Raw genomic sequence first — 12,441 nt, forward strand, 5'->3', positions numbered from 1 at the left:
TGGCTCCATTCGGGGTCTTCGGCGGCTGCTTGGCAGGGAAGGAGTCTGTTGATGAATCTCTTACGGGTGCATCCTTTATTTGAGGGAGAGGCGAAGAAAGATTGAGGTCGAGTAGATCGTCCGGGTCTAGCGAATGTGAACCAATTGGCGAGCCAGTTGGGCAGTAGACCCTACAGAGCTTCGTAGAAGAGACATCCGAATTTGAAAAGTACTCGGCTCTCAATTTTCAGCCAATGAAGTTTTTTGGGGCATAAAGGTGTGATGGGATTGAATTTTTTTCAGGTTGAATATGAGCCTCACTGCCGTTTGTTTTGTCTGGTTCCACTTAGGCGGTTCACCCCCTCTTTTACTAAGGTGCATTAGCCGATTTATCGAGTGGTAAATGCTAACGTGTCCGTTATATTCTATGGACGCGTCGATTAGCCTTAGTAAAAGGACCCCTAAGTGAATATCTCAATAAGGGAATAAATAGCCAGCCGCACAAACCTAGATAGTTTATGCCAGTGCCCGGACATTGAATATCCAGGTATAAAGGTAGCCGAAACCCCAAAAAACACACCGACTGCTACTGGCTGAATATCTCCCCAATATTGCCTGGTATATAAAATTTAAAAAAAACAGGTCGATTAACCTGTTTGGATTACACCAACAGTCAGGTAGGTTTGGGCAGAACCATCCCGAGGGCTGCGCGAGGAGCTGCAGGCAGCCACCCAGAGTGCAAGGGAGGTGGGGCCATGGTGCAGTGGGTGTGGCTTAGAAGCTAGGTAGTGCGTTGTACTGGGTGCACTTGCAGCTCGGGACGCTCTGGGGTTTGGGGGACTGGTGGTTTTGGGCTAGCAAAAACTTGATAATGGTGACAGAAGAATCTTTCATTCTCCCCGTAATCCCCACAGCTGCCAGAAAGATGACCTTCCCCATTGCACTGATTTATTCTGTGTACTCACTAAGGAGCTCGGTCTCGAGCTACAACCAGCACATCTATTAATATAAAGCTACTCCAGGGATGCAACAGGAAGAGAATTTATGCTTCCCTTCTGCAGGCTCGTTCGGCGCTCACGCTCAACACTAATAAAAACAAAAGCACCTCATATGACTTATTTATCAAGGGAAATGTTTATAACCTAGGCCGTGTTATCTGGAATTTTTTAAAAATGTTGATATGACAGCAGCTTATACCTCATTTTTACAGGCATATAATATTTAAATGGTTTGGTTCGGGGATTTAATAGTCTTCGGTGCAAAGTTTCATGTGCAAGAGAGGATTCCTCAGATTTACAACACGCTCTGCTCCTAAGAACTGCCATCTCCGGATCAGACCTTCGGTCCATTAAGTCCGGCGATCCGCACACGCGGAGGCCCAGCCAGGTGTACACCTGGCGTAATTTTAGTCACCCATATCCCTCTATGCCTCTCGTAAGGAGATGTGCATCTAGTTTGCTTTTAAATCCTAGAACGGTTGATTCCGCAACAACCTCCTCAGGGAGGACATTCCAGGTATCCACCACTCGTTACGTGAAGCAGAACTTCCTGATATTTGTCCTGGACTTGTCCCCCCCTTAGCTTCAGTCCATGTCCTCTTGTCCGTGTCACATTGGACATTGTAAATAATTTTTTTTCCTGCTTTATTTTGTCGATTCCTTTCAGTATTTTGAAAGTTTCGATCATATCCCTCGCAGTCTCCTCTTCTCAAGGGAGAACAATCTCAGTCTCTTAAGTCGTTCCTCGTATTCCAAGTTCTCCATACCTTTTATTAGCTTTGTTGCTCATCTCTGCACCCTCTCCAGCAGTTTTATATCCTTCTTTAGGTTGGGAGACCAATGTTGGACACAGTATTCCAAGTGTGGTCTGACCATTGCCCTATAAAGCGGCATTATAACTTTCTCCGATCTACTCGTGATTCCTTTCTTTACCATGCCTAACATTCTATTTGCTTTCTTTGCCGCTGCCGCGCATTGTGCTTTGACACGCAACTCCCGATTGGATAAGGCCCGACTTAGTGCAGGAAGAGGCGGTCGGAGCGTACCGCGAGTGATTTCTTGCACTTGGCGGCGCTCCGGCTGCTCTCCCGCTGCCCTCTTCAGGCTCCCCTGTGAAAAACCATATTCGTGGTTTGTTGAGATTTGCGGGGGTTCCTGGAACGGAGCCCCCGCGAATCTTGGGGGAGTACTGTATACATATGGCAAATTTACACTGTCTTGAGGAATATGAGATATGGATATTGGAACTAGACACTCTGTACAAGTAGATATTTGGGGTTGTGCTTCACACATTGTATAGTAAGAATGACAAATCACAATGTATGTACGTCCTGTCGTATTGTAAGTATGTCAATTAGTACGGAAGTATAAAAATGATTCTAGATGTGCAACAAGAGTAAGATGCAAAAGGCACGTATGAAGCCAGGGATGAAGGCAGTGGCGTAGCGAGGATGAGAGGTGCTTGGGGCAGTGGCACCCCAACCCACATGTATGCGTGCCCCTTCCCTTCCCCCGTAACTCTTAAATAATCCTGTCATGAGCAGGAACCCCAACCTGCTGCTCGCGTCGGCTCTTCCTCTGACGTCACTTCTAGGCACGGGTCCAGAAAGTGACATCAGAGGAAGAGCACGAGCTGGTGGGAGCAGCAGCTTGGGGTTGGAGGTGCATGCGGGGAAGGAGCGGGGGAGGTGCTGGAACCCCCACCCAGACGGCGCCAGGGGCGGACCGCTCCCCCCCCTTCTACACCACTGGATGGAGGACCTTTCATTATTGCACTCTAACAACACACCAAAGAGCACAGCAAGTTCACGGCTGTCGCTGCTTTTCTGGGTACACCGTCATAAGCGTGCCGACAATCCCGCCGCTGACATTTGAGGGCAGGAGAAATACGCGCTTCCGCCGCTTTGACGCCTTCCGTTTTACGCTCTGAGGGGGGGCGTTGGGGGAACCCCCGGACTACACTTAGAACTGGTCGTGCTCCCATTGGGGGGAGGGTTTGGGGGGTAACCCCCTAGTACACTGAAACCTCCCATGTTTTTGCTCTTCGGGAGTTTTCAGTGTAGTGGGGGGTTCCACTCCCCAACGGGAGCACAAGGACTTCTGAGTGTACTGGGGGTTCCCCCCCCCCAATAGAGTGCAAAAGGGAAGGCCTCAAAGCGGCGGCATATTTGTCCTGCACTTGATTGTCAGCACGGGATTGTCCTCCGCGGTTCTGACGAGTCACCCTTATATGAGCGTCAAGCTTTATAAGAAGGAGGTAAGAGTCGGAACCATTCAGTCACATCTCTTCGCTCACTCGTGCTGGATGCACTGAATTTTTCATATCTTTTCTCAGTGACTTAAATATTCCTGGCAGAAACAAAGCAGTCCAATTATTTAATAGTGCACCAGTGTGCCCACCACCACAGTCGATAAATAAATAAGAGATATACTCTCAAATTCATAGCTTTGTTGACACACGCATGCCAATGAGACGATGGCAGAATGCAGACGATTGCATACACTGGGCTCAATTCTGGAGCCTTTAGAAAGCCCAACAGATTACATATTTTCACTGTTTCGTTGCAACTGTTGAGCAGAATCTATTGATTAATTTAAAATATCATTCATACTACTTTAATATGCTCCAAAGCAAGAATTTTTAGAAGAGGTTGGCCTGGTGACTCAGGATAGGTTCCGCTTTAACGCTTGGGACTCTGCGTTTTAGGCCAGAGCAACCGAAGGGAGGAAGGGGGCATCAACCATCGCTCAACAGCAACACCTACTGGCCAGACTTGGGGACCACAGGAATATTCTAGAATACAGTAGACTCTCAGGGTTGGGTGATTTGTGCTCTGCTGCTTACTTGGTGGCACGTCAATCGCGTACAGATCATTGGCGCGTTTCCAGTGCTTTTACGGCTTACCGACTCTCTGTTGTCCAGAAATATTAACCCATTACAACTCCTGCAAATTATTCGCTAACTCTATCCAGACTAGAGATCGTAGAATGCAGAAGATTTTGAATTCTGATCCATACAGGTTGCTGGATTTTCCAATTACGTTGAAACTGAGTCTGGCTGAGGTCGGGCTCAGGGTCACTCAGCAGCAGGCCCCAGTGCACAACAAGGCTTTTTTATTTTATTTTATAGATAGTGAAACTCATTAACCGAGCAGAGGTTAGCAATTATCAAAGCCGAGTAGCCCAGCAGCAGTATCAAATGAGGAAACCCGCAGAAATCCTAAGATGTCTTGAATAAAAGGCATCAATATATCTGTGGAAACGAAGCATCGAAGTTCAAAAGGTAAAATTCAAGTGATATTAGTAGTGGATTGCCACTATCTTAGGGATTTGATCTCATACATTTTTTTTCTTATAAAAAGGATAAGATGTCAGAATGATCTTAAGAAGCTTCCTTCTTTCCAGCTTGGTAGTAAATCTCTGCCATAATTAGTCTTGCAATCCTAGGGCTACCAGCCGTCCGGATTTACCTGGAAAGTCCGGGCGGCTTTTCAAAACCAGGCACTTTGGACGGGTTTTGGGAAAGCTTCCTCTTCAGATCACGTCGGGAGGGGGCAGCTGCACTTGTGCGTGAGGGGGCGGAGCTAGGGGGTGAGGCTGGGGCGTGGTGTGGGCATAATGGTGCGGGGCTCAGTGAAACTGGGCGGACCTAGGGGGCGGGTCTATGAGTCTGGATTTTATGGAAGTAAAATCTGGTAACCCTACATTCACCTAACTCTTGGGGGAGGGGGAGGGAGGGAATCATTATTTATCTAACATAAAGATGGGCAGCCCACAGGCTGAATTGCGGCCTGCCACTGAATTTTATGTGACAGAAGACATCATTAACCAGAGTTTTGGCAATTTTAAATACTGTGTATCACAAATATTTTCAGAATAGCCACTCTAATAGCTGTTTCCTTCACTTTTAGTACATTTTTACTGATTTATCACAGAAGGTCTAAGAAGGTTGCAGTATTACATAATGTTGAGGCCTTCTAGGGATGTAAGAATGTACAGTGGTACCTCGGTTTACGAGTGCCCCGGTTTGCGAGTGTTTTGCAAGACGAGCAAAACATTCGCAAAATCTGCACCTCGGAAACCGAGTGTGCCTCGATTTGCGAGCGGCGCCCCCTGCGATCCGGCACCCCCCCCCCCCCCGCTGCGATTGGGCATCCCCCCGCCCGAAGACCGGCCTCCTCTTCTTGCTGGGCCTGAGCATCTGCGCATGCTCAAGGCCTGCGAGTTCACGCTAAAAACGACTTTCACAGTTTTGTAAAAAAAAAAAAAAAAAAAAAAGAGGAGGGTAAGTTAGGCAATGGAAGGGCAACTTCCGCTGCCTATCGGGGGTACGTTTTTAGAATCGGCACTTGAGGTCTAAGGTGAGTATTTTTTTTTCTCTGTACATGACGTTATTTGTGAAAAAGTGCTACTAGTATTTATCACTTATACAGCGTTGAAAGGCGTACACAGCGCTGTACATGTGCGCATTTTAATTTTGTGCAGAGGAACAAAACAATAGGACATAAATACTCTGAGCACTGGAATTTCTGTGATTGCAAATGCCAAATAAATGCTCTCTGTGACTCTGGGCAAGTCACTTAATCCTCCACTGCCCCAGGTGCATTAGGCAGATTGTGAGCCCACCGGGATAGATAGGGGAAAAAGCAGGAAGTATCTGTGTGGAAACCACTTTGAGTGTAGTTGTAAAAGGTGATATTCAAGGCCCAATCCCTTTCCCTGATGTCATAATGCCTGGCAGAAACCCCAATAGCAGCAACATTCCAGAGCTGAGATTGTGATGTCATAATGTCTCATTCCACCAATGCGTAAGAGCCAGCCTCATCAGTGATGTCACACTGGCTTCATTGCTCTATACTTGGCTCACTTCTAATATTGTATTGGAGGAGACTGTGGCGCCGTGGTTAGAGCTACAGCCTCGGCCCCCTGAGGTTGTGGGTTCAATCCCAGTGACCCTGGGCAAGTCACTTAATCCTCCACTGCCCCAGATTAGGCAGATTCTGAGCCCACTGGTCTGTGCATGCATCAAGACCCCTCTGAGCTGTGACTTTTATTTTTTTATTGTAACTTTTAAAAACTTTTTTGTAGCCCAGCGAGCCCATGGTTTTAACCCGCGGGTTAAAATGTCAGCTTTTGTCACTAGAGTGCTTTTGATGGGGAAGAAAGCAATTCTTACTAATTGGCTGTCCCGAGATCCCGCTTCCTACGCTCAATGGAGAGCGTTGATGATTGTTCATGCGACGCTGGAGCGGAGACTAGTGGGAGATTTAGATCGTGGATCGGGCCGCAAATTCTGTCAGACCTGGGAATGCTTCTGGCAGGACCTCACACCATATGCTCGCAGTAGACTCTTGAATTGTTAAGACTATCTTACACTCTCAGCCATGATAGTGGCATTGGACTTTTGGGGTGGGGAGGGAAGGGAGGGATGGGGGGGGAGGGGGTGAACTTGCACTGTTATTTTTTGGATTTGTATGCAACTTCTATTTGTATGTTCTGGTTGAAATAATAAAAATCATTTGAACATAACCCGCGGGTTAAAACCACGGGCTCGCAGTGCGGGGAAGGGCAGGAGAGATCGGGGAAGAGCAGGGCGGCGATTCGGGCAGAGCAGGCAGGAGAGATTCGGGGCTTCAATGGAGCTGGAGGAGTCGGAAAGGCGTTTTCGACTGGTCCCCAGCCGTCGCTTCATGGGTTGATCAGCCAGCCCAGTCGGTTTCAAAAATTTATTTGGTGAATCGTGTCCCTGTCTACCTTTGCATGCGTTTCCCCCTCATTTGCATGCACGAATCGGAAGCGGATCGCAGGAGAGGTGAGTGAAACGGGCCAAAGGGAAATCTGGTCGCAAAGGGGTCGCAAACCGATCGGTACAACCATCGGTCTGCCTAGTGAATCAAGCCATTTGGGTGTGATTGTGTCACTACAAAAAGGCAGTTTACAAGTCTCAATCCCTTTCGCTAAAAGTTATCCCCACCTCATAGAGATTCTAGGGTATTTTTCTGATCCAGCCACCAGAACGCCAGGTCAAAAGCGCGCCGGGACAAAGGCATGTCCAGACAATTGAGCGCAGCGTGGAGGCGTGCGCAGCTCAAAATTACTGTTTTTAGGGCTCCAACGGGGGGGGGGGGGGTGTGGGGGGGAACCCCCCCACTTTACTTAATAGACATCGCGCCATGTTGTGGGGGCGTTATAGGGGGTGGGGGGGTTGTAACCCCCCACATTTTACTGAAAACTTAACTTTTTCTCTGTTTTTAGGCAAAAAGTTAAGTTTACAGTAAAATGTGGAGGGTTACAACCCCCCAAACCCCCCATAACGCCGGTGTGATGTCTATTAAGTAAAGTGGGGGGTTCCCCCCCCACACCCCCGTCAGAGCCCTAAAAACTGTAATTTTCTTCGGCGCACACCTCCATCTTGTGCTCAGTTGTTGGCGCGCGCCTTTGTCTTTCACGCCGTTGTCTATGAACCTTCATTTCCCACTCCTTTTTCAGAAAACCAAGGTGCTGGGTTCAATTTTTCATTGTTCTCCCACGACTGACCCTTCAGTGGCAAAAAAAAAAAAAAAAATGCCATTTGGAGGAGGAAAGTCCCAACTCTCCACTCTCAAATTTGTACAGAATAACAAGCGCACGTTTTCCGATCCGTGTTTAAACTTTACTTAGAAATGGCAAAAGGGCAAGCCTGCCTTTTAAATTAAACCTGTAAACTCCGTTAGGCTGATAAAACCCGGAGACATCTTCACAGAATGCATTTAATTAAACAAATCAAATTAGCTGGGTTAGATGTGCGCTGAAGGGTGTACAATGGGATTATTCTCTTCCATCAAATATCTTTTTGATGTGCAGCGAATCTGCAGCACCAGGTAAATTACTGCTTTTGTGTTGACCGCACAAGTTTTAATGAGATTACGGCGCAGAACCTGACAAAAGAGCAAGCGGCCCGGCTATGTTTCTCTTAGGGATCTTCCGTCTCCTGGTTAATAACTTGAAATTCCACGTTCAATAAACTGTTGAGGCCATCTGAGAACACTTGGGTGGCTTTTTACATATGTTACATCGTGCGTACTGTCCAAGGGGTGTGTTGTGAGCACGTGTTGGGTAGGCCGGAAAAGCCTGGGTGGTTGTTGGCTCAACTGTTTGGAGAAACTAAGAGGAGGATTCACTAAACCTCCAAACCGTGCCCCCTACCCACGGCCAGAGCAATCCCCGCTCATGCGCAGACTCTGACAGTAGTGACAGGAGAAGCAGCCTCCTGTCAGGGCTCAGCCCAGCCCGGATCTCTCTTGCCTGCTCCTGGACTCCCCTGCTCTCTGACGCCGTTCCCTGCAGTGCAAGACCGTGGTTTTAAAGGGGGCCTGCACTGCGGAGATCCGCCCGACACCCCCCCCCCCCCAGGCCACGATCTCTCCTGCCTGCCCTGCCTCCCCTCCCCCCCAAGGAGAAAAAAGCAGGAGGGATACCAACACCCTCCTGCCATCGGCGTAAAAAAAAAAAATGCTGCACACATACAGCACAGCCCTCCCCCCCCCCCACCGACCAGCACAGCCTACCCCCGGCAGTAAAAAGCTGTGAGCAGGAGCGGTGCTCAGTCCCTCCTTCTCCTTGGGTAAGGCTCCCCAACATCTTCGGGAGCAGGAGGGGTGCCCGGACCCTCCTCCTGCTCCTACTCTGCTGCCTGCCGCCGCCCAATAGCGGCCTTAGGCCCTGCCCCAGCGCATCATCTGATAAACGGGGAGAGGCCTAAGGCACTGACTGGCTGAGGCGCCTCAGGCTCCTCCCTTTGGAGGGGCCAGGGCACCTCAGCCAATCAGGTCTACACATGTACTTTTGCTGTGTGTGAACAAAAGCACATGCGTAGACCATCTACAGGCAAAGAAGATGGCCTGCACATGCGTCCGGATCACTCTCTAGCCATCCGAGTGGTCGGTTGGGGGCATGACTCTGATTGCCCCAATTTGCATGAGGACGCGTCATGAATTGGGACTCCAACCATCGACCGCCAATTTGGGGGAAGGCCAGGGCTCCTGTGGCCTCCCCCATTCCGATGCCTATGACTACTAAGAACATAAGAACAGCTTACTGGGTCTGACCCATGGTCCATCAAGCCCAGTAGCTCGTTCTCACGGTGGCCAGTCCAGGTTACTAGTACCTGGCCAAAACCCAAAGAGTAGCAACATTCCAGAACCCCAAAGAGTAACAAAAGATTCTAGAACCCCAAAGATTATTGAGATTCCGGAACCCCAAAGAGTAACAACATTCCGTGCTACCGATCCAGGGCAAGCAATGGCTTCTCCCCATGTCTTTCTCAACAACAAATCATGGATTTTTCCTCCAGGAACTTGTCCAAACCTTTCTTAAAACCAGCTACGCTATCCGCTCTTACCACATCCTCTGGCAACGCGTTCCAGAGCTTAACTATTCTCTGAGTGAAAAAAAATTTCCAATTGGTTTTAAAAGTGTTTCCCCGTAACTTCATTGAGTGTCCCTTAGTCTTTGTAATTTTTGACGGAGTGAAAAATCGATCCACTTGTACCCGTTCTACTCCACTTGGGATTCTGTCTCCCCTCAGCCGTCTCTTTTCCAAGCTGAAGAGCCCCAACCGTTTTAGTCTTTCCATCCCCTTTATCCCCTTGGTCGCTCTTCTTTGAACCTTTTCTAGCACCACTATATCTTTCTATAGAGCTGCCAAACACACGTAGCGCTGTACATTATATTAACCATGTAAGAGACAGGATAGTCCCTATTCAACAGAGCTTACAATTTAATCAGGAGTTAAAATTACCTTATAGAATGAAACATTTCAGGATTTAACTGCTTAGGAGAGTAATTTACATAGCATTTATATAGAGGTGATCTAATTTTAGCGGTCATTTTGCTCTTACTGTGTTGCACTTTTCTTCTGCACTATATATATGTATTAAACTCTAAAGAAAACGAAGACCATGACCGAATGTTTCCTGTCTTCTGGCGCCATCTTCTGGTCCATTGACAAACAGTAAACTGATCACGCCAGCTGAGGAAAGCTGTTGGGTATACAGTAACAGCATATATGCAGAACTCTGGCCAATGTTTACATAAGAAGATAAGAATTGCCGCTGCTGGGTCAGACCCAGTGGTCCATCGTGCCCAGCAGTCCGCTCACACGGCAGCCCCCAGGTCAAAGACCAGTGCTCTAAATGAGTCCAGCCTTACCTGCGTACGTTCTGGTTCAGCAGGAACTTGTCTAACTTTGTCTTGAATCCCTGGAGGGTGTTTTCCCCTATAACAGACTCCGTAAGAGCGTTCCAGTTTTCCACCACTCTCTGGGTGAAGAAGAACTTCCTTACGTTTGTACGGAATCGATCCCCTTTCAACTTTAGAGAGTGCCCTCTCGTTCTCTTTACCTTGGAGAGGGTGAACAACCTGTCCTTATCTACTTTGTCTTGAATCCCTGAAGGGTGTTTTCCCCTATGACAGCCTCCGGGAGAGCATTCCAGTTCTCTACCACTCTCTGGGTGAAGAAGAACTTCCTTACGTTTGTACGGAATCGATCCCCTCTTAACTTTAGAGAGTGCCCTCTTGTTCTCTCTATGGAAACTGAAAGCAGATACACAGATTTATTTGTGTTTGATAACACTGGACAACAATTTTTTCCCAAACGTTTTGCTCCCTATAAACAAACTGGCGATTATGACAGACCCCCTTCAAAATAAACACAAATAAGTAATTTCCCACTGACTGTATCACATAGGAATTTTGAGAAACACGATGGTATCTTTAATTGACTGTAACATGTTTTAATGCACAGTGTTTCTGATACGCTGTGATAGTTCGCCACGGCCAAAAGTGTCTTCCTGCTGATTTTCGTTTGTGCATCTCATTGCAGTGCTCCACAATAGTCAGCCCGCGTTGATGGATTCCAGTTGCCCCGATAACTTTTTTCCATAGCGGCAGTGTCCTGGTGAAACCTTTCGCCATGTCTGTCGCTGACTGCGCCAAGATTTGCGGGGAAGAAGCCCAAGTGTGAATGTAGAAAGTGCTTCTTCAGTGACATGTTAGCACTTCATGGTTTTTTACGCTCTAAGAACTTTGTCAACCAGCTGACTATAGATTGGTGCTCAAGAAAATTCTCAACGACCTCCTTGAATGCTTTCCAGGCAATTTTTCTCTGGCCCAGCTAACAGATCTTCAAATCTCTCGTCACTGATGACGTGTCTGATCTGTGAACCGACAAAAATGCCTTCCTTAATCTTGGCGTCAGGTATTAATTACATGTTACATAATTTTTAATGTGATTTTTGTGATCAGCAGCCAAAAATCTGTAAGATACACCCAAAAGTGTTGAAGAATGTCCAGTATAATCACACTGCCTGGATAACACCACCTGTTTGCATTACCCTAAGCCAGGGGTAGGCAATTCCAGTCCTCGAGAGCCGGAGGCCAGGTCAGGTTTACAGGATTCTCCACAATAAAAATGCATGAGATTGATTTGCATCTCAAGGAGGCAGTGCGTGCAAATCCATCTCATACGTATTCATTGTGGATATCCTGAAAACCTGACCTGGCCTCTGGCTCTCGAGGGCCGGAATTGCCTACCCCTGCCCTAAGCTATTCCTCATGCTTAATTCCATGTTTCCTTAGAGCATCCCTACCTTCCACTGGTGTCCAACCTGCTGTAGAGTTTGATATAATGTATAACAAGGCAAACTGTGGTACTGCAAGGCCCATTTTTGCTTCCTACTGCAGGGCTGCTCTTGCTTCCTGCCTTCAGCGGCATTTGTTGCAGGGCCCGTGGACGTGGCCATGGGTCTGGATTTTCCTTTGGGAAAATCTGGTAACCCTAGTTAGATGATTTGCAATTCACTGTATAGGAACAGTTTTTCTTGATTTATCTGCTTAAAAAATTCCCTAAGTTGGAACTGTTTCTTTTTTTTTTTTTTTTTTTTTCTGAGCCGAGAACAAAATCCTGTTCTTGAAATGTAATTCCTAAAATTACCTCTTGACCTGTACAATCTTTCCCATCAACCCACTCATATGAGGCGTCGTGTCAATGAGGAAATTTACCTGAAAGATTCTCAAAAGGTCATAAATCCGACTGAATTCCTTATTGGTAGCAGATGTGCATAAGAACTGAACCGCACACGCGATGTCTTGGCTCCAGTCTGGTAATTCTGCGTTAAGCCTCAAGAAAATATGATTTCATGCATTAATATTAAGTTTCGAGCAGAAAAGCTATCGCCAATCCCTTTCCCTTGCGAAGCATACACCTTTCTGTCTAGCCCAGGGGTGGGCAACTCCAGTCCTCGAGGGCCGGAATCCAGGATTTCACAAATGAATATGCATGAGATCTATTTGCATGCACTCCTTTCAATGCATATTCATTGGTAGAATGATGCATTATGACGTCACAATCTCAGCTCACAATCTAACGTACCTGGGGCAGTGGGGGGATTAAGTGACTCGGGAGTCACAAGGAGCAGCGTGGGTG

General features: G+C 47.5%; 1 protein-coding gene and 1 long non-coding RNA gene across 4 annotated transcripts in view; one reads left to right on the top strand and one right to left on the bottom strand.

The window, feature by feature from the left end:
• Nucleotides 1-12,441, top strand: part of LOC117351104 — a 219,694-nt gene that overhangs the window by 179,665 nt on the left and 27,588 nt on the right. The window lies entirely within an intron of this gene.
• PDZRN3 (PDZ domain containing ring finger 3) overlaps nucleotides 1-12,441 on the bottom strand; it is a 216,293-nt gene that overhangs the window by 94,551 nt on the left and 109,301 nt on the right. The gene's annotated exons all lie outside the window — the stretch shown is intronic.

This window comes from Geotrypetes seraphini, chromosome 17 (genome assembly GCF_902459505.1).
Source record: "Geotrypetes seraphini chromosome 17, aGeoSer1.1, whole genome shotgun sequence".
In the NCBI taxonomy this organism is placed as follows: Eukaryota; Metazoa; Chordata; class Amphibia; order Gymnophiona; family Dermophiidae; genus Geotrypetes; species Geotrypetes seraphini.